The 20,457-nt window shown below is 42.8% G+C and overlaps 1 protein-coding gene across 5 annotated transcripts in view; it reads right to left on the bottom strand.

Annotated features, from left to right (window-relative positions):
- The window catches only part of PCDH9 (protocadherin 9), a 1,118,779-nt gene that overhangs the window by 38,108 nt on the left and 1,060,214 nt on the right, over nt 1-20,457 (bottom strand). The gene's annotated exons all lie outside the window — the stretch shown is intronic.

Here is a 20,457-nt window from a genome sequence, read left to right as displayed (position 1 = left end):
TCAAATGCCATAACTGATTAAGTAAGCTGGAGGGCCTGCTCAGCATATCCTGCAGCAGAGGGCAGTGCCCACCAGAGATGCTTGAACATATTGGATATTTACAAACAAGGCAAAGGGCCAAGACAGCAGTGGGGGGAAAGAGAAGTGCAGAATACCAGTAAAAACAGCTGCTGCAAGAGACTAGGTTATGGAACTATAATATCAAATGAAAAAGCTAATGTCTTTAAAGTGTTTCCATCCTTCCTTTTTGGCATTTGGGGAATGGGGAGAAACTTGGAGGAATAAGACCATGCAGAATTTTGTAGAGAATATCTTTACAAGAATATTGCCAATTGAAGCCCTAATTCTTTATTTGCAGTTTTAGTTTTAGTTTTTACTTCGCACTGATTGATTTTATAGATGCCTAGTGAGATGACCACCCAAAGATTGGGATTATGTGACACACTACATACACGGGGATGTCACCTGAATATTTCTGCAAGTCTTATGGAGGCTTTTTTGGCTTCCTTCCAATTTCTTTAGATGTTCCTCCAGAGAAGGAAACCCAAAATTCACTTCAGATTTCATTGTATACATTTTTTTTGGTGGAAACTCACCATATAGTTCAGAAGTAGTAAAGCCCTGTCTAAAATGACTAGCTGCTGCCAGTCATTGTAGATAATACTGAGCTCAATGGACCAATGGTATGTCCCAGTAGAGGTCTTCAACAACAACAAATATTTATCTACTGCTATCAACAAACATTCCCAAAACAGTTTACATAGAGAAATAACAAAACAATACGTAAATAAGATGGATTTGTGTCTCCAAAGAGCTCACAATCTAAAAAGAAACCTAAGATAGACACCAGCAACAGTCACTGGAGGTACTGTGCTGGAGTGGATAGGGCCAGTTACTCTCCCCCTGCTAAATAAAGATAATCACCATGTGAAAAAAGGTGCCTCTTTGCCAAGTTAGCAGGGGTTAGTCAGGGGTGTGTGTGTGTGTGTGTGTGTGTGTGTGTGTGTGTTAGAGATAGATCGATAAAGGCTTCCACATTTTTGTTTGCCACCTGGAGCGTATGCTGAGTTATAGCCTTCTTCCCAACCATGGTTGGGGAAGTGGGCACGGATCATAACGGAAATGGTGATCCTTGAAAATGAAAATCACCCTGTGCAGTGTTCCCTACCCCTTCCACAGGTCCTGTGTTGGGAAGATGGCTGGGGGTTGTTTTCTGCTGCTCTGAGTCTGCAAAGGCACGCAAAAGCACTTTCAGTAGAATCATAAGCCAAAAGCTGGGCCAAATAAGCAGGCTCCATGCCTTTCTTTAGCTTCATGGTTGTAATTCGGGAATTGCCTCACCCAAACAGCAGTTAAACAGATCTCCACCTCCTATGCTTGCTGGGGAGTGGGGAGCTTTCAACCTTTAATGACAACCAACCACAATTTTGATTGGCAACAAAGGCCAAGCCAAAATTATGGATGTGTGTGTGTGATATTTAGGGTTTTTGTTTTTTAAAAAATCTGAACTTGTAGTTGCCAAACCAGTATACAATGAGGCAGTTCACATGAGCAGTGTGAAGCATCCAAAGAATGTCTGCGGGGAGAGCAGGTTTTCCTTACCCGTCCCACAAGTGTTCCCTTAACTTTCCCTGGGTGGGCAGATTGCCCACCCAGACGAGTGGCAGGTCAGGAGCAGGGAAGCAGGGAAGCAGCACCATGCAGCACCCCACCCCCTGGAGCCCCAATAATGAACCGTGCAAGTGCGCAATGCATTACCAGGAGCCCCCCTCCCACCCGAGTTTGCCAGCTGCAGCTGACATACAATAAGCCCAGTTTTGGGGCGCACTTGCACCCAAAACCTGGGGTTACACGGCAGGCTACTTAAGAGGGCTCACCGCCGCCAGCAGCCACGTGGCTTCCAGTGGTTCTCATGTGTAGTGAAAACAGGCTGGGCTTCCACTGGTTTTTGCTGCTCGTGAGAATAGCTTCAATATTTTCCCTACGTTTTTGACACATATATTATTTAGGCACTTTTATAACAACTCTTTAGAGGCAATTTACTATTATCCTCGTATACTAATGGGGCTAGTGGTCAAAGGTGAGTGATAAATGCTTGATTTTGGTCTCATACCTGAGATGAGATTACACCCAGGGGGGCCAGCCCTAGAGTGGTTCAGGTTGCAGATTGTGAGCCAGTTCTCAGAAGCAGCATGGCAGGCAGCCCAGCCAGCAAGCCCTTCCCCTCCATGGATGGTATGTAGAGGAAGAAAGGCAAGATGGCACCCCAATGCTTTTCCTTTCCCCTTCCTAATAGAAAAGGAAGGAAGGGGGAGCAATTTGAAAGGAAGGAAGGAATGTTGGCGGGAATGTTGGCTTACAATTCACACGGTTTACCATTATGCTACAGGTCAGAACCTGAACACTTTTAATAATGAACTCTCACAAGAACCTATTAACCTGCATGCTCACCTCAGAAATGCAAAGCCAAAGGAGCGGAGGGGAATGAACTAATGGCAAAATTTACACTAGACTTAATCAGCACTGCCTCCCAACGTTAAAGCTGCCTCTCAGTTTTAGGTTCAAAACTGCATCTCCATTTTCTGGGTGAACAGCCAAAATTCTCTGGCAAAGCCTTTCAATCATAGTCAGGCCCCCATGTACAATGCCAGGTCTTTACAAATTGTTAATTGAAGATCAGGAACCAGTCACTGGGATGTCTTTTTAAGAAGTTGTTTTTAAGAGCCTCTGGATGGGGCAGTTTATACATGTAATAAATAAATCTTGGGGGGGGGAGTATACCTTGCCCTTCAGCAAAGCATGTTCTCATGGTGGCTCACAGTTGGTAAAAGCAGGTCAAAAGAGTAGGTAACATCCAGACTATGTCTCATTGAAAATAATTATCACTAACTTGTCACATTGACTTCAATGGTGCTTAATCATGACTAACTATACTGGATTGACTTCAATGGTGCTTAATCATGACTAACGATACTGGATGTTGCCCAGTAATGAAAATCAATAACAATGACAAGATTAAAACATAGTTAATAATGAAAGAAAAATGAAAGACATTAAGGATGTTCTCATGACCATAATACAGGCAGGGAGGGCGGAGGTGGGAGGCAGGGATGGATCTACCCTCCTCCTAGACAATCCATGATATCCTCTTTGGTGCACTGTTACACACCCACACTTTGTGCAGCATGGATCTCTGGAGGCCGGGACTCGTTTGCAAGATGTATTGCACCAATGCTGTAGGTGCCAAGCTCTGTATATGCTTGAGCTGAGTGCAGCCCGAGCATACTCACAACCTGGAGTAAATTCCCGGGCTTGCAAGGGAGGCAGTGCCAGGATTGATTAACCTCCGCTGACACCTGGCATCCTTAGGAACTAGTAGCAGCCAACCCAGGTTCCCAAGAGGAGGCTGCCCTACTCCAACTGCTCAGCTGGCCCCCACACATGTCCAGTGGCCATTTGAGTGGTCAGCACAGCAAAATGTCTCCCTGCTCCATTTGCCATGCTGATCACTCAAATGGCAGCTGCACATGCACAGAGGCCAACTGAGTGGTGGGGGGTGGGGCAGTTTCCCCTGGGTGCCAGTGGTGGGTAAGTTTGATCTTTTAAAAAGCTATATCCCACTGCCCTAATTGTCCTCCTGGACTGGCCTCACCAGCCAGTACTGATGAAAGGGGAGATGGAATGCATTGCCTAGGCAAGCGGGCCATAATTAGGGATGTTCAAACAGGTTGGACGTGGAACAGGTTCGGCATCAAACTGGTTCAGTTTGACAGTTCAGGGTCAAACTGAACCACCCCCTGTTCGGTCCAATCGTGGACTGAACACATACACACACCGGCCCATTCAGGGGGTTCATGTTTTATTTTTATTTTGAACATAGGCTCTCAGGGGTTGTTTTCCGAGGTGGCAGGATGGGGTCTGCAGAGGTTCCCCTTCCCCCTGCCGGCCTTCCTTCTGTTCAAAACCAGTCATACCGGGCTGGTTCTTTGGGCATGCCGGGCCATGCAGAGGCCCATTTTGCAGGCACGGTGGTCTCTAAAATGGCTGCCACTCTGGGGGAAAGGCCTGAACAGGATGAAGAACAGCCAAACTGGCCAGTTTTGAACAGAAGGGAGGCCAGCAGGGGGAGGGTACCCCATGTACCTTCATGTACCCCACCCCCGCTGCCTCAGAGAACACCCTCAGAGGGGGTAAGTGTAAGTGTGTGTGTGTGTGTGTGTGTGTGTGTGTGTGTGTAGTTTGCGAACCCCCTCAGACTGGACCAAACTGGGGGGGGGGGTTGAGAGGGTGCCAGACTGAACTGGCCCAGTCCACTTCAGGTCCAGTTTGGACTTGAACCAAACTGGACCAGCCAGTTCCGTGCACACCCTAGCCATAATTGCCTGTCTTGCTGTGCTACCATTTTCATTTCCCATCAGTGCTATGCAGCATAAATGTCTACATGATCCAGCTTTGTAATGACATGGCACTAGTTGCAGAAGTATGGGGTTGCTTATTCAGATACACATCTCCATCTCTGCCCCACTCACATTGTGCCACAAATTATCTATTGGAGTGCTAGCCCAAATTCATTGGCAGTGGAAACACACTTCCTCTTCCCTTGACTCCCATCACATGTGACCACTTTCATACATTTTTACAAAGATATGTGAACACTTCTCAAAAAAGGAAGTGCAGGGGCAAAACAGTTGATAAACATTCAGAGATACAGATGGTTACTTAAAAGCAAGGATACTGCCATATAAGAAAATACAGTTTTAAAATCTATTAGCAAAAAGAAATGTCAGCTATGAGGCAATGCTGCATTTGGAATGATGAGACTGAAGTCAGACAAAGGATCAGACAAAGTGAACTGATCTCCAACAAGAGGGAGTATAAACATAACTCTCTATTTGCAGTTGACAATTTGAGGCCAATTCAGAGATTTTTCTTCTCTGGTATTTAAAAAGGAGTTATCTGTAGCACACGGGCCTGACTTTGACTCATCCTATGCCACACAAAGCAAATACAGAGATAAGTGTGTTAGAATGTATGGGCTAGGAGCCCCCAGGCATCCCACGCTCATAGGGGACCAGGTAGTTATCAAAATATACATACCAGGGCCATTCACCCAACTGGGTGGGCGGGTGAGCAGGGAGGGGAATCTTACCTTCCCCCCAGATGATTCATTAACTGTTGCTGGGACCTCACTCCCAGATCATCAGTGGCCACACCAGGCAGCACAGAGCTCTAGAAGCTGAGATGGCCTCTGGGTATTCCACAGTGCACCAAGTGTGGTGCATTGGGAAATTACCCCAGGAGATGGGCACTCTAGGCTCATGTCTCTGTCTCTCCCCAGGCTGAATGCAGCCCGGTGCATTGGCTAATAGCAGTGCATTGGCCAATAGTGCATTGGCTAATAGCAGGGCTAAAAAGCCAGGATAGGTGGCTCTGTTCCACCAGGATTGGTACTCAGCTGCAGCCTTACCAGGTTGGACTTTCCTAGCCTGGGTTAGGCTGTGTGTGAGAACAGCCTCACTCTGTTTTGTTCATGTTGCCTAAACTCCTCAATGACAAAGAGTGAGGTGAGTGGGGAAAATAGCAAAGGAAAGTTTTGAATAAAGAGGTGTAGTGAATTCAGAGAAATGAACAAACCAAATTAGAAGCTACTTAATTCATTTTTAAAGGATCAACTGGGGCCAAATCTTACTTTACATGTTGTTGCCCTGTTATCTGAATACATCTGGTATACCAGTCTACTAATTACAAAAGACATATAAAATTTGGCAGGGCCCTGATCTAATTGCCCATGCTGAGCAGTTTGAAGTTTCATGTGCCAAATTTTGCATGTCCTTCTTAACAAGAGGCTTGCAGTTACAGAACAGTTGCCACTCAAACTTCAAACAGAATTTTGAGTTCTTGTTCAGGCAAAACACTTGAGGAATTTCAAAGGAAGCCCAAAGAGTTTTGATAACAGTGTCAGAATTTCTCAAGAAGAAATCCCTATTGTGCATATGACTGTGAATACTCAAGTTCAAAATGTAAAGTGAAAATGGACCCTAAACATGTGGGTATGGGGCAGGGGAGGAAAAGGAGACCTCAGATATTCTTTAAAAGGTTGTCAAGCCATTTTCATTTACCTTATCAATGTCATTGCTTTTTCTGAATGACACAAACTATCAAGAAAATGTGTTGAACAGTATGAATAAGTTAACTTCTGTTCAACTCAAACTTAGAACCAAATAGATGTCATATCAGTTGTGTTTGGACTTGTGTGTTTGTTTTCTTAAAATGTAAATTGGATTTGCAGTGTTTCTTTCAGGGGAGTGATCCGAATCCTGATCATGATAAAAGGAAATGGCTAAAGCCCTTTCACCCTCCTGATCCTGATGCCCTCTTTATAGCTGATAATTAACAAAAAATAACACATGCAGTGTAAAAAACACCCCAAAAACATTCTTAATGGGTAAGTTTCTAAAACGTGTGTTTAGGTATGCAGCTAATAATCAAATGAGTGTGTTGCACCTAAAAATTGTGTTGTTTTCTTAGAGCCTGAGGCAAGCTCTTCTCCCCAACAGTTTGGAACAGCAGCAAATTTACCCTTGCAATGGATTGGACAGCTGACAGTGGGGAAACTTTGCTGTAAACAGGAAAGATCTAGTTTTCTTCCTTAAGACCTGGGTACTTAGGAGCATCGTTTTCTGCTGGGAATAGGATACATAGGAATTATAGCTTCCCTTGCTTCCCAGTCCAATTAATTGATGTATTAGAACTGACATGTAATGCAGTCCAACAGGAAATTATGCTTCTGAGAATGATCAAAGGTGCCCAGGACTTAAGGAGGAAGTCTACATTCCTGTCAAAAGCAAGCCCTCAGTGCTTAAAGGTAAAGTGTGCCGTCAAGACGATTTCGACTCCTGGCACCCACAGAGCCCTGTGGTTTTCTTTGGGGTTTAACGTTGCTTAACAGGAGGGGTTTGACACTGCAGTTTCAGCATCTTCCTATATTGCTGCTGCCTGATATAGTACCAGTGGGGATTTGAACCGGCAACCTTCTACTTGTTAGTCAAGCATTTCCCTGCTGCGCCACTTAAGGTGGCGTCTTCAGTGCTTACTTAATAGCGTCCTCATTATCTTACAGTTCTTCGTTATTTTTGCAAGGGTAAGGGAAGCTAGTGGTGAATTCAATGTGGAACAGGCCCGAAAGTTTGGAAAGGAATTGAACTCAGCTCATATAAGGTTTGTATTCTGAACTGGGGAGTGGTGGTGAAGGGATGACTGAAGAGCTGAATTACTCCAGAAATCAATCTGGTCCTTCGAGCACCCCTGTTAAAATAAAAAGAGTGACTGAGTGTTCATTTTAGCCCTGTTCAAATGTTGTATAAAAATAAGGTAATTGTGCTCTCATAGGGTTGGTTCAAACAATACCAGCCCAGAACACAAGAAGAAAGGGGACAGACTGAGACAGGTGTGTACACGGACAGCTTGTGCACTCCCTGGGGCAGTGCGGGGCGGGGGGGGTGCCTTTAAGCAAACAGGTAAGGTGCTGCTTACCTGTCCATCTCCTCCCTGCCATTTCCCTCCCCACCCTCCACTGGCGCTTGATTTTGAAAAAGAAGTGTGGAGCTGCAGCATTCCTCCCTGCAGCACTGATCAGCGTTGGCACTCACAAGTCTGGGGTGGACATGCACCACCGGCCATTTCCATGGCATGCTGACTAAGCAAATGGCTGATGCACATGTGCCCCAGCCATGTGAGTGATGCTGCCAATTGGGGCTGCAGGAAGCATCTCTACAGCCCCATGCATCTCTTTCAAAAGTGAGCCATGGCAGGGGAAAAGCGGTGGGGAGGGGGTAGACAGATAAAGAGTGCCTTCCCTGTTTTTAAAGGCACCCCCACTGTCACCCATCACACTGGCTTGAATGCCAGTGTTTGAACAGGTTCGGCACTCCAAAAAGGGAGTGCTGAACCTGTTTGTGCACATCTCTGCACTGAGACTGTGCCCATCGGGATGTCCTCCATGTCTTGATTAGGGCTGTTCATATGAATGGACCCTAAACATAAGCTGTACATGCTTATTTAAACATATTTGTAGTGCATACTTAGAGCCATTTCAGATTAATGACCCCCGCACATGATCAAGAAACATACTGAAAGGGCCCTGGATGTCTGTGGACGATGTCCTGGCATGTGCACTCTCGGCACAGCCCCTCTTTCTTTACATGTGCTAGGCTAGTATTGTTTGAACTAGTCCATCCAATGTCACCGAGAGAGTGACACCGAGAGTGACACTATAGTGACATGCTCTGAACTCACCCAGTAGGTGGCTTCCCCAGTGTGCTCACAGTGAACGATCACAGAGAGGATCATTCCTCATGTACTGTGTTGCCTCTTCAAACATTGCAAACATGGAGATTGGGACTTTTTTGTGACTCCATGAACAATATAATTAATGTAAAGACTGAATAAAAAAGGAGCCAATAAACAGCCCTGTTTGACTCCTCTCTTTAATAAAATAGACTCAGATAATGACTTTTGTCGAATGCTGATTATCTACTTCAGCTCTCAGCTGAAGGGAGCAATTTCCCAAAGTCAGTGTCTACCTAAGAAGGGAACGTGGACATTTAAAAAACAAAAAACAAACTTTGAAAATCTTTTAAACACATTTGCTGTTTAGAAAGAAAAAACAGCAATCACAAAACTAACACTGTTTTCTAACAAGTCTTGGTTTTCAGACTAGCATTTAAGATGTTCACACTGTGTACCCATTCACATTTATTTGCCACATGCTTATTCTAACAACTGCTGGGGGAAAAAATATTGGTTCTTTTCAAGATTTTTTTTTTTTTAAAAATGTTCTAACAATAGGTAGATCATGGGGTTCTTGTATGGGGAGAAACAAATTCAATAGCTGCCCTTCTCCTGACTCTGCAGAGATACAAAATGTGGTGTTTAGTATTGACACAGGGGAACAACAGTGACTGCTCAAAGTCACAGTGGTTGGTGACTTCCTTTGAGAAATGCAGACTAACCTTGCCTGCTTGTTCTTCATTGCATCCACTGTGCCTAGACAAAAAATCCTTACAAATAAATGCCACCTTGTGTGATTCCTTGAACTGATGCATTAATATAATGCTACAGAGAAGTTCTTCAGCAAGCAGATCTTTCTCACATTTATATACAAAAAAGCAATCCAGTAATACTGAATCACTTTAGATGAAATGAACTTCTCCAAATTGTTTCCCTGTCGGATACCGTGTGTTTGTGTATATCTCCATCCCAGTAAAAAGGCTTGCAGTTCGCAAGCATTCTTCCTGTAGCACGAAATGACCATGTACTCTCCTTTCATTCCTTACTAGTTCATAACTAGAAGAGATGCTTTGTTTTGAGGATGTAATAGTGTTGCTGCCAAGAACCCATAAAAAGACAAATTCTAGGAGACTGGACGAGATAGATGAACAAAGATAGTGATCACAAAATTTCTGTGTTTTTCAGTTTGTGAAAATTTGGCATAGATAGAAATCCAGTGAACTGAAACAACATAAAAAGTGGACTGTGCAAGTGGACTTCCTGTCTGAAAAACTACCTGAAAAAACTACCAAAATTTGTCATAATTTCCCATGCATTTTCAATGGGAGAATTTTCCTGCTTTTTCCAGGAAATTAATGATTGTTTCTGGGGCTTTTAATTTTTTTGGTAGTGGGGGTGAGGGTTGGAACCTACCTGTAAAATAGCATGTTTCCATCTTTTGTGGTTTGGTCTGGGAGTTTTATGTAAGTGAGTGAGGTCCATTGTTCCCTCTAACAGGGATTCCCAGATGTTGTTGACTACAACTCCTAGAATCCCCAGCCAAAGGCCACTGCAGCTGGGGATGCTGGAAGTTGTAGTCAACAACATCTGGGAATCCCTATTAGAGGGAACACTGGTAAGGTCCAAGCAGTTTTATATTTATAGATATTCACATCTTCATCCCTAAACTTGAGTACTATATAGCGAGTGTGTGTGTGTGTGTGTGTGTGTGTGTGTGTGTGTGTGTGTGTGTGTGTGAGAGAGAGAGAGAGAGAGAGAGAGAAAGAGAGAGAGACAGAGACAGAGACACACAGAGAGAGAATCCCTCCATATTTTAGATCAAATATGATTATCCCCCAGATACACCAGTGGTTCTCCAATCAGCAACTAGTGCTATAAACATAAGTTGAATTAGGACTGGATACCAAATGTATAAATTGCTTTACTGAAATAAGAAGGATATGACCTGTGTTGTTAACATAGCTATGTGTATTAGGTTTATGCAGTTGGAATCTGCTGGAATCCCCAGCGTGCACTGCTTCACCCCCGACCTGTGGTGTGTGGAGGCGTGTGTTCTAACCATGACCAGCACCAGGCAGTACATGTGGACCTTGCTATATGAAGTACTGCTATTCACAGTTCTGCGTATCCACAGTCCAAAAATAGGCACCTGATGGCATACATGGGTACAGGAAGGGCCAGTACCCACATATCCATGGTTACTAGGTGGCTGGATGTTACCTCCATGGTAATTTTCGATCACCATTTTGTTTAAAGGAGCCATCTTGTGTCTCTTCTGTTGAAAATAATATTCCCCCCCCCACACACACATTTTTCATGGAAAGTTGGCCAAATTGTTGGTTTTGGGGGCATTGCTGGACAGATGGAGACCCACAGAGCAGCACTTACGTACAGCACTTACTTTCCATTATCTTCACATTGTTCACATTTTTTGGACTTTTTTCCATGCAGGAACCCAACCTCCCATTCCCATTGCCTCATTATCCTCAGTTTTGTTACCTGTAACTGAGCACATTATCTGTGGTACTCCCACGGATAATGGGGTACACCTGTAGTTACTGTTTACGGTGTGGGGGGGTGCCCTTTTACCAGAACAGGTAGCTGTGCAGGGGAGGCCAGGAAGGCATGCATGCATAAAAGCTTGCAAGCCTGTTTACTCTGCCCAAGTGGTTATTTATTTATTACATTTGTATACCACCCCATCCAAAAGGTTCTGGATGGTGCCTTTAATGGGCCTTAAAACAGCTGTTTTAACCTGTCTTAACAGCTTAAAAAACTGCACAGAAAAGTTGCTCCCATGACACATTCTCGAATGTTTAAAAGGGAACTTTATTGTATGGGGAGATTTTAATTTCTTTTCTCACCACTGACTTAGATCCAACATTTCCTAGGGGTCCAGAGCTGCAGGCATGGATGAGGATTCCCATATACATTCTACAGACACCTCTTGCTAAGGCATAGTGACTAGAAATATTTATATTTACATCGTTGCTTTGTGACTCTGAGAAGTAGGCATCAAAAAAGGAAAAGCCAGTCCAACAGCCTGTCTCACACTGAAACCAATTCTGCACAAATGGCCTAGGCGCTTGGAACTGCAACCATCGCTATGACCCACCCACACCAATACAGATTAAGTATTTCATCAGCCTAAAAGAAGCATAAAATCATTACTTATGATATAAATATTAAGGCTGTGCAAGGCTCACTGCATTTGTGTTTTCAAATGGTAGCATCTGCAGAGTCAGCTTGCTATTAACACCCCTGCGTCTACAGAGGAGATTGCTGACACATGAATGGGATGCTTTGTCAGCCTGGCACAAAATGTAGATGAAGCGCAGAGAAGTGAAGCAGAGAATTCAAAGGGGCTCTTGATTGCCTTCTTTAAAATGCCAAGAACTTAAGCTGCCCTTTCTTATCTTCCGCTGCATGCATGTGACACTTTAGGAGGTCTGTCTTATTGTACTATAATTCAGCGATTGTTCACTCCATGCACTGTTCCTTCCCTTGCAAAAGGGCAGCATGAGATATATAATTCTGGTAATGAACAGCTGCATAATTTAAGGGTTGTTCAGCTACGAGGGCACTCTTCCCCATTTGTGTTTCCTTAGCAGATGCCAGGATTTCCCAAGCCTATTTAGGACAGCATTTTTTTTAAACTACTTTCAATCCCACAATTGATAAGCACTGGAATTTCTCAGAAAGCAAATTCAGACATATGAGAACAAACTACATCTCTTTCGGAGGAACACAACCGTCTGCTATCATACTTCTGCTGAGAATTTATAGGCACTGCAATTTCTCAGAAATAAATGTGATCAGGAGAAATGTAAAACTAACCTCTCTCTCTCTCTCTCTCTCTCTCTCTCTCTCTCTCTCTCAGATATATATAAAATTTCAAAAATCAACATTCATTAACAAGAGAGAAATACATTTATAAGACAGGCAGTGGGATGTAATGGTTAGAGCTCTGGACAAGAATTGGAGAGGCAGAAATCTGAGTTCAGCTCTGCCATGAATCTCCTCGGTAACATTGGGTTAATCATGGTTTCTGAGCCTAACTTACCTCACAAGTTTGTTGTGATGATGAAGTGGGTGTGGAAACTCCTTGGAGAAATGGCAGAATAAAAATGAAATAATAAGCTGTGTTTTTCTCCAAGTACTACCTACTTTTCTGTCACCTCAAATAACAGCAGTAGTTAAAGTTAGCACTCTCCCATTATGTACAAGGGCTGGTTCACATATTACCCTCCTAATGAGGAAGCACCAGTGTCTTAATCCACCATTTGTCTTTTGCACCCAGAGAGCAGGAGCAAGAGAAGGAGCCTTGTTATCATTGGCGGCAGCAGCAGCCCTAGCTTTGTTTAGAAGGGTAGTTGCAACCAGACTAAATCATGCACGGTACTGCAGTTATAAAGAAAGGTAGGGGGTGCTTGTAGCCACAGCTGAATACGAGCGTCTCCATCTGTCCCATCTTCTCTCATGTGCAGTGCAAGGCAGGGCATGGCAGATAAGGGAGTTCCACAACCTCCTCCAGCCATGATTAATGCCTGTAGTGGATGCTGTTGGAAGGGAATGGATGCAACTATGAGGCCAGTTCAGACAATATTCCCTCCTCCTGAAACAGCCCATTCAGTTAAAAGAGGGCATATGTCAAGAGCACATATGTGCTGACCTCTTCCCCAAGAATTCTGACATCCTCCTGGTAGTTTCCTTTGTCATACTTGTCGGGGAGGGGCACTTCCATCTAAATCACTGCTTTACATGGTTCCAAATACTAGTTCAGATGTAGCAGGAGGATGTCAGGACATCCAGGAAAGGCATCAGGACATGTGCACTCTTGACGCATCTCCCATGAGCTAGTTTGAGGGAGGGCAATATTGTCTGACTGCCAATATTCTTTCATTAGGAAGGTAGCATGTGAACTGGCTCTAAGTTACACTAGGCCAGTCTTCCAAACAATAAGAAGATTCAAGGCCCATATGAAAGCTACATTCTCTGCAGCCTTGGAAATTGTTTGCCGTTTCCAGATAAAAGAATTACCCTGGATTTCCTGTCAACTATGTGTTGAAAGACTACTGTGGACCATATTCACAAATCCTTCTGTTTCTTCATCCACAGAGAAGGCCTTGTGTGTATGGTTGTAAATACACTTTTCAGGTGCCCTGAGGAGAACAAACTGAATGACGCAAACACCAATTGCAATTGAGAAGAAAACACAACCGGAAAGCAGTCTCATTAATAGTATTCTATGGCTTCTAGTAGCATTTTGATTATTTTCCTTTCTCAGAGAGGCCTTTTGCAATTTATTCTATTACGGATGGTTCAGGTTGGTTTGCAATGTGTGGCACAGCATAACACAAGTCCCCTTGCCGGAATCTCTCACATTAAAAGACAAGCTCCTTTAATTTATGGCTCAGGTTAGCAGCACTCCATTCAGATGGTAAACAGCAAGCGTAAGAGAGACATGACAGACTGAAAAGGACCAGAAATTGTCTGCAAACTGGCAGCCACTGTGGTTCGCTGACGACCTGAATTATTTTCCGGCAGTTCTGGCACATCTCCATTTGTCACACACAGACAGCTGCAGCCAATGATATTCAATTAATATTGAAAAACAGCATGTCTTTCTCCTTTTCTTCAAGGAGGAAGGGGGGAAACACAGCCATTTAGAATTCACAGGAAAGGTAGTTATACTAGACTTTGAGCTACAGAAGTAATGTAAAACAAAGAAGAAGAAGAAGAAGAAGAAGAAGAAGAAGAAGAAGAAGAAGAAGAAGAAGAAGAAGAAGAAGAGAAGGAAGGAAGGAAGGAAGGAAGGAAGGAAGGAAGGAAGGAAACCAAACACCAAGAAACAAAGGCTTCAACAGTTAACTTGCATCACACTCCACTGGTCATTATTCACCTTGGGTTATCTTCTATGCAGCACATACAGCCACTGTAATATTTATTCCAGACAATGGCTTTGCAGGCAAGCTGAATCCCCTCAGTTGTAAATCATGCAAACAGCCAATGCACATATTATATGCCTATGAAAGCACCAGAGAATGTGCTTTTGGAAATATCATTCATTCCCCATACCACCACCAAATTTGAGTGTGTACATCTCTCTGTGTGTATATGGGCACGCGCGCACACACACACACACACACACACACACACACACACACACACACACACTCTTGTTTATAAATTTTAAAAATCTATATCCAACTATTTCCCTCACCTTTCAAAGTACAGTGGAATGAAGGTTGGTTATTCCAAAAGTAGCAAAACCTTCATGAATCAATACAAGTTTTTGACACTATTATATAAAACCATCCATCACAGCTTAGCAATAACTATATATATAAAATCTCCCTATGACATAGTATTAGTTTATGTTTTCTGAAATATTGGTAGTATAGTTATGAGGGTCAGATTAATAAAGCTCCTCTGTTGACAAGATTCTTCAGATTCTTCTGGAATCACAGAAGTTTTCAGGAGATTTTTCTACTTCCCTAGAGCACAGGAGTCTAGTCTTCCATTGTTCAATAAATTTGCTATCTTGCTTTCAGAGGGGAATTTGATCATCAAATTATAATTTCATATTCAAGCTGTAAATCTGTGTTAAAACAGACATTCATGTGAAAGGCTCAAGAGCCACCTTTAAGGTTCCTTGATGTTTGATACTAAGCATAAAGTCTAATGCCAGTTTATGGATGAATATAATCCATAATTATACTGTATTACTGTAGACATGTGTTAAATATTTCTATAGACACAAGAGACTTAAGTATTTCCTCCAAACTTAATGAAGATAACTATATTATGAAGATAATCATGCTGGGAGATCTCTGACATTTAAATAGCCATCTAAAAAGTAATGATACATATAAATGCCAATATTGATGTCTCTCTTTAAAAATCCTTTTAGAATTTATGTTGATCTGTGTTCCTTGCTTTTTGAAATAATCTACTTCAAAGCAACATGAGACTAACAGAAAAATAACAAATGAAACCACCTACTGAAGGCAGATACAGCCAGAAACCACCAGTGTAATTTTTTAAAAGTTCAACTGCATTATTTGACCACTGGTACTCACCCAGCTCATAAGACCTATTCACACATTCAGTTTCATCACTTAAAGAACTGGAGTATCAATGACGACTTCCATTTGTGAATGAGCCATCTCTCATAAGATGCCACAAACAGTTTGCATCAAATCAGTTTGCATCAAACACTATGCCTTTCAATTGAGTCAGTTCAGGCATTTATCAAATGATAAGAGGACAGACATGCACAAATAGAATATGTATGCATAATTGATAGTGCTGTATCATGATATAGTTGTAATCTATATCTTTGGTGTAACACTTTTTCAGAATAACAAGAAAGACTAATAGATCTATCATGGCATATGTTTCCAGGGGCTGGAATCCACTTCATCATTTGACAATGCTAATGGATTTGGGTTTGGGGTTTTCCTCTACACTAATAGCAGATAAAAGTCCCCTATCTCCTAGATTCCAGCAAGGCAGAGGACATTGTGCTATGGTCAGTCTAGAAATGCTACATTTTCCATTTTATTTATTTATTTATTTTTACATTTTTATACCGCCTTTCGTTAAAAGAAAACCCCAAGGCGGTTTACAAAAATTAAAACATACAATAAAAGCAGTAAAAACATCAAGCTAAAAACATACATAAAACAAGACAGCAGATAAAAAACACACAAGAACAGCAGTAAAAAACGATTATGTAAAAGCCTGGGTAAAAAGCCAAGTCTTTACAAGCTTTCTAAAAGCTGTGATGGAGTCCGAGGAACGAATGGCCACCGGGAGAGCATTCCAGAGTCTAGGAGCAGCAACAGAGAAGGCCCTGTCCTGAGTGCACGACAGCCGGGCCTCCCTCATTGTCGGCACCCGGAGCAGGGCCCCCTCAGATGTCCTAGTCAAGTGGGCAGCAACCCTTGGGAGCAGGCGGTCCCTCAAATACCCCGGGCCCAAACCGTTTAGGGCTTTAAAGGTCAAAACCAGCACCTTGGATTGGACCCGGAAACAAACCGGCAGCCAGTGCAGCTCTTTCAAAATGGGGGTGATATGTTCCCAGCGGGCAGCTCCGGATAAAACCCTCGCTGCCGCATTTGGCACTAGCTGCAGTTTCAGGATATTCTTCAAGGGCAGCCCCACGTAGAGCGTGGTACAGTAATCCAGCCGCGACGTGACTAAGGCGTGGGTAACCGTGGCCAGATCTGCCTTCTTGAGAAAGGGACACAGCTGGTGCACCAGCCGAAGTCGTGCAAAGGCACCCCTGGCCACCGCCTCCACCTGAGCCTCCAAAAGCAGAGCCGGGTCCAGTAGTACCCCCAAGCTGCGTACTTGCTCCTTCAAGGGGAGTGCAACCCCATCCAGAACCAGTAAAATCTCCTCATCCCGATTGGCTCTCCTACTGACAAACAGTACCTCCGTCTTATCCGGATTCAATTTCAGTTTATTAGCCCACATCCAACCCATCACGGCCTCCAGCCCCTGATTCAGGACATCCACTGCCTCCCTAGGATCAGATGACAAGGAGAGATAGAGCTGAGTGTCATCCGCATATTGCTGACAACTCAGTCCAAAACTCCGGATGACCTCTCCCAGTGGCTTCATGTAGATGTTAAACAGCATGGGGGACAAGACCGAACCCTGCGGGACCCCACAGGCCAACGGCCACGGGGCCGATCAGTAGTCCCCCAGCACCACCTTCTGGATTTCCATAATTACTGCTCCTTCCTGGAGAGACACACCATGGGACACTGGTAAAGACTGCAAGGAAGGCAGCATCTCTGTGTTTACCAGTCCCCCGATCTATTCACATCAAAGTAGGAAACAACATTGCAAGTTGTCCTAGTTTTTAGTCCCACCTTTCAATTAGAGCCCACCCCAGTCTCTGGAGATGAGAGGGGGGTGGAAATTGTGTATATCATCTTTTCCATGGGAAAATGTGTGCTAGAGATAAACAAATGCACACTGCTGCCAATATTTCCCATAAATGTCCTCACTATGGGAGGGCACTGGAGAAGATGGAGGAGGATAGCATGGTGAAGCAGATTTCCCTCCCATAATTTTTTAAAAAAATAATTCCTGGTGCTCTTCCAGCACTAACTAACCAACCCTGGGTTGACAGCATAGATAGTTCTCTAACAGATGCAGTTGAAGCCATGCTGTGACATGCTTAAAAGTTGCCATCTCTCCCCAATTTCCGTGTATCTACCAGCTTTTAACCATGTTCCCCGGCAGCTGGTTAGCCCTTTAGCGAGACCAAGTTCCCAGCTTTAGTGTTTTTTTTGTTTGTTTTTAAAGCTAATCTCTAGCCTTTGTAAAAGAGGAGTTAAGGAGCAAAACTGCAGTCAGTATTCTGCTCAACCGCTGGACTTCCAGAGAGGCAGGTGAAGCACAGGAGGCTGGCTGAGAGAGGGTCACAATAAGTAATCCCCTCAGGAACACTGTCTTTTTTTGACAGCAGGGGATCACTATAGGGCAGTTGAAATGATAGCTTGGTTTTGATGTAAATCACTGCCTACCTGTGTATTGTAATGCTTACAGGTTTTGGCTTTATAGTATAATCCATTCTGTGCTTGCCTGCTTAGAAGTAAGTACCACTGGTTTCAATCAGATTTTCTCTCAAGTGTGTATAGGATTGCAGCCTTAACTGCAAAGCTAAGAGTATTTTTTGTTCTATTGATGCTATTAATATCTCAAACATAGCCTAGCCTTCATTTATTTTCTATAGATATCATTTTGTTTTTGTGTGTGTTTTAATTTTGCTTAAAGCCACCATGAATTCTCCATGCCCTCTGCTCTTTTCAAGTCTATACTAGTATTCTAAATCAAAATGAGTCATTTTGGTGTTACATTTTATGTACTTATCTCAAGATATAAATGGTGACCCTGACAAGGCTGAAGCCTCAAAGCCTTAATCCCTAGTGCCAGTTTTGTAGGGTCAATAGCAGAATTTAGTTGTGATGAAAATGCACTCAGTACTGTTCCACAGCATGAGCTTTGATTTGGTATCTTCACTAATCTTATCTGATATCTTCACCTTAACCATTAAACAGCATATTCAAATTAGCATATTTACACCAATAAATAGCATGTTTATTCAGCAATAAATAGCACATTCAGGTATTAGAAAATGGCGTTGGGTGGTATTTTGCAGTTGATGAGGAATCCATGACAGCATTACACACACCTAATTAGACAAGGTTAAAAACTGAACCTGTAGATTAGAAAGTGTTGGGATATATAAAGTATGGGTGTTTAATGCTCAGGTAAATGGTCAGGTAAAGAGATCCTCCCCAACTATTGTTGGTAGATATTCAGAGCAAATACAAGTCAACTGGACAGTGCATCAGTTAATTTGCATAACATGCATAATAAGCAAATATTTTGCATAACATGCACATTCAATCACTCTAAATCTGAGCATGCTAATTTGTATAACAGGCAAATTAGAGTGCCCAGATTTGGAGAGCTTGAATGTGGCAACCCTAGTCTTCTTGTGAATCATAACAGACCTGCTCCCAATTTTTGTTTGTTTCTAAGATAAAACACTGTAAGGAAATACCAGCTAGAATTTAAAAAGTGAAGACTGGAGATGACTCATTACTCAGAGGGAACAATAATGCCCCCAGAACACAACATGTATTTTTTGAAAGAGAACCATTCATATAGGACAACCCCATGCAGACAGAACTCCACAGGAAAAAAGTGTCTGAGAATATCTCATAAATCATATTGTTTTAATGATTTAATTAATTTGATCTTGTTAATGATGTTTTTATGAATGCTATTTTCATCTAAATGTCATTTTATAGGCTAGTGTAGAATTGTTCTAGCCATTGGTTGGAATAATGAAAAACATTACCTTTATTTAGAACTTCTGATTAGCTCAATATACCAAATGCTGAAGGAAAACAACAAGTAATCATCATGCCCAGCTAATGGCCTGCTGTTCTGTTTGAGTGAAAATGTTGGAGGAGATGGATCCTTAGTCTCACCCAGCAAGGCAATTTCTTACGTCCTTATGAGAACTTCTTTGGAGTAAGTCCTGTTGTTGGAATAAATGGGAGTTGCACAGGAGAATAACTGTGCTCTTGGCACAACCTCCAGTCATTTGTTCCGTGTGGGTGTTTTTACTATTAGATATCAGACTGATTGACAATGACACCAATGCCCCAGGGAAGCCATTAACGTACAGCTCCTTCAACAATGTGACTCTCTTTCCTCCAGCAGACACAGTTCCCTGTGATGGCAATGGGATTGATTTTATTTTACCCATATTTCTGTTATTGGTGGGAAATCACTCTACAACTACGGTCCTGAAAGTGGTATCCAGAGGATTGGTTGCTAGTTGCCTATTACTTACAATCTGTTACTTACACTGAGGGACGGGAGTGTGTGAGAGATTTTTGTTCGCAAGATTCTACTATTCTTAAAATGACATATTTGAGCATTAAACATCCAGTCACTTCAACCTTCAGCTGCACGTACACACAAGCTGTTTTTAGTTAAATCATACTGACACAGTAGACTTGTGGTCTTCTAAGGTACAGGTCTGTAATAATCACAGTAGGGCTTGCAAAAGCACTGCCTTTTGAGGACTGGGAACTATAAAATGTTAATTTATTAGCTCCAAAAATCTAGCCTTATGGAATTAGGTTGTGCTTTAAAACCACCACCACCCCTCTCTCATTTCTAATTCACCTTTGTGGTAGGCTCTTCAAATGCTTCTCTCTCTGCTTCCCCAGTGTCTCATCAGGCTTCCAAAGATCATGAGCTGTTAAAGATAATTTTGTTGAAAGGTGCCTTGCTACTACTGGGTTCTGCTTTCAGAGTCTAAGGCTGGCATTTGCCACAAAGGCAGGGTTGTAGTAATAAGCACTGAATGTAATGTGAAAGAATTACTTTGGAGGATTGTGCTGAGGGATTAGTACCTTATCCCAGAGAATACATTTGCACAAACTGCGCATGGAGATGAATTAAAACGATGTTCAAATCATTATTTTCCTTGCCAGAGTTGTTCAAAGGTTGAACACATCCTAAAGCTTAGTAATAATGAAAATGTGAGGATCTTTTTTTAAACATCAGCCATAACGTACAAGATACTATTGGCACATTTGCCCTGGAAGTCTTAGGAGGACAGAA

This window comes from Hemicordylus capensis, chromosome 3, assembly GCF_027244095.1.
Source record: "Hemicordylus capensis ecotype Gifberg chromosome 3, rHemCap1.1.pri, whole genome shotgun sequence".
NCBI lineage: Eukaryota > Metazoa > Chordata > Lepidosauria > Squamata > Cordylidae > Hemicordylus > Hemicordylus capensis.
Note: the sequence above shows the minus strand (reverse complement) of the source record. Positions and strands in the feature narration are given on the sequence as shown.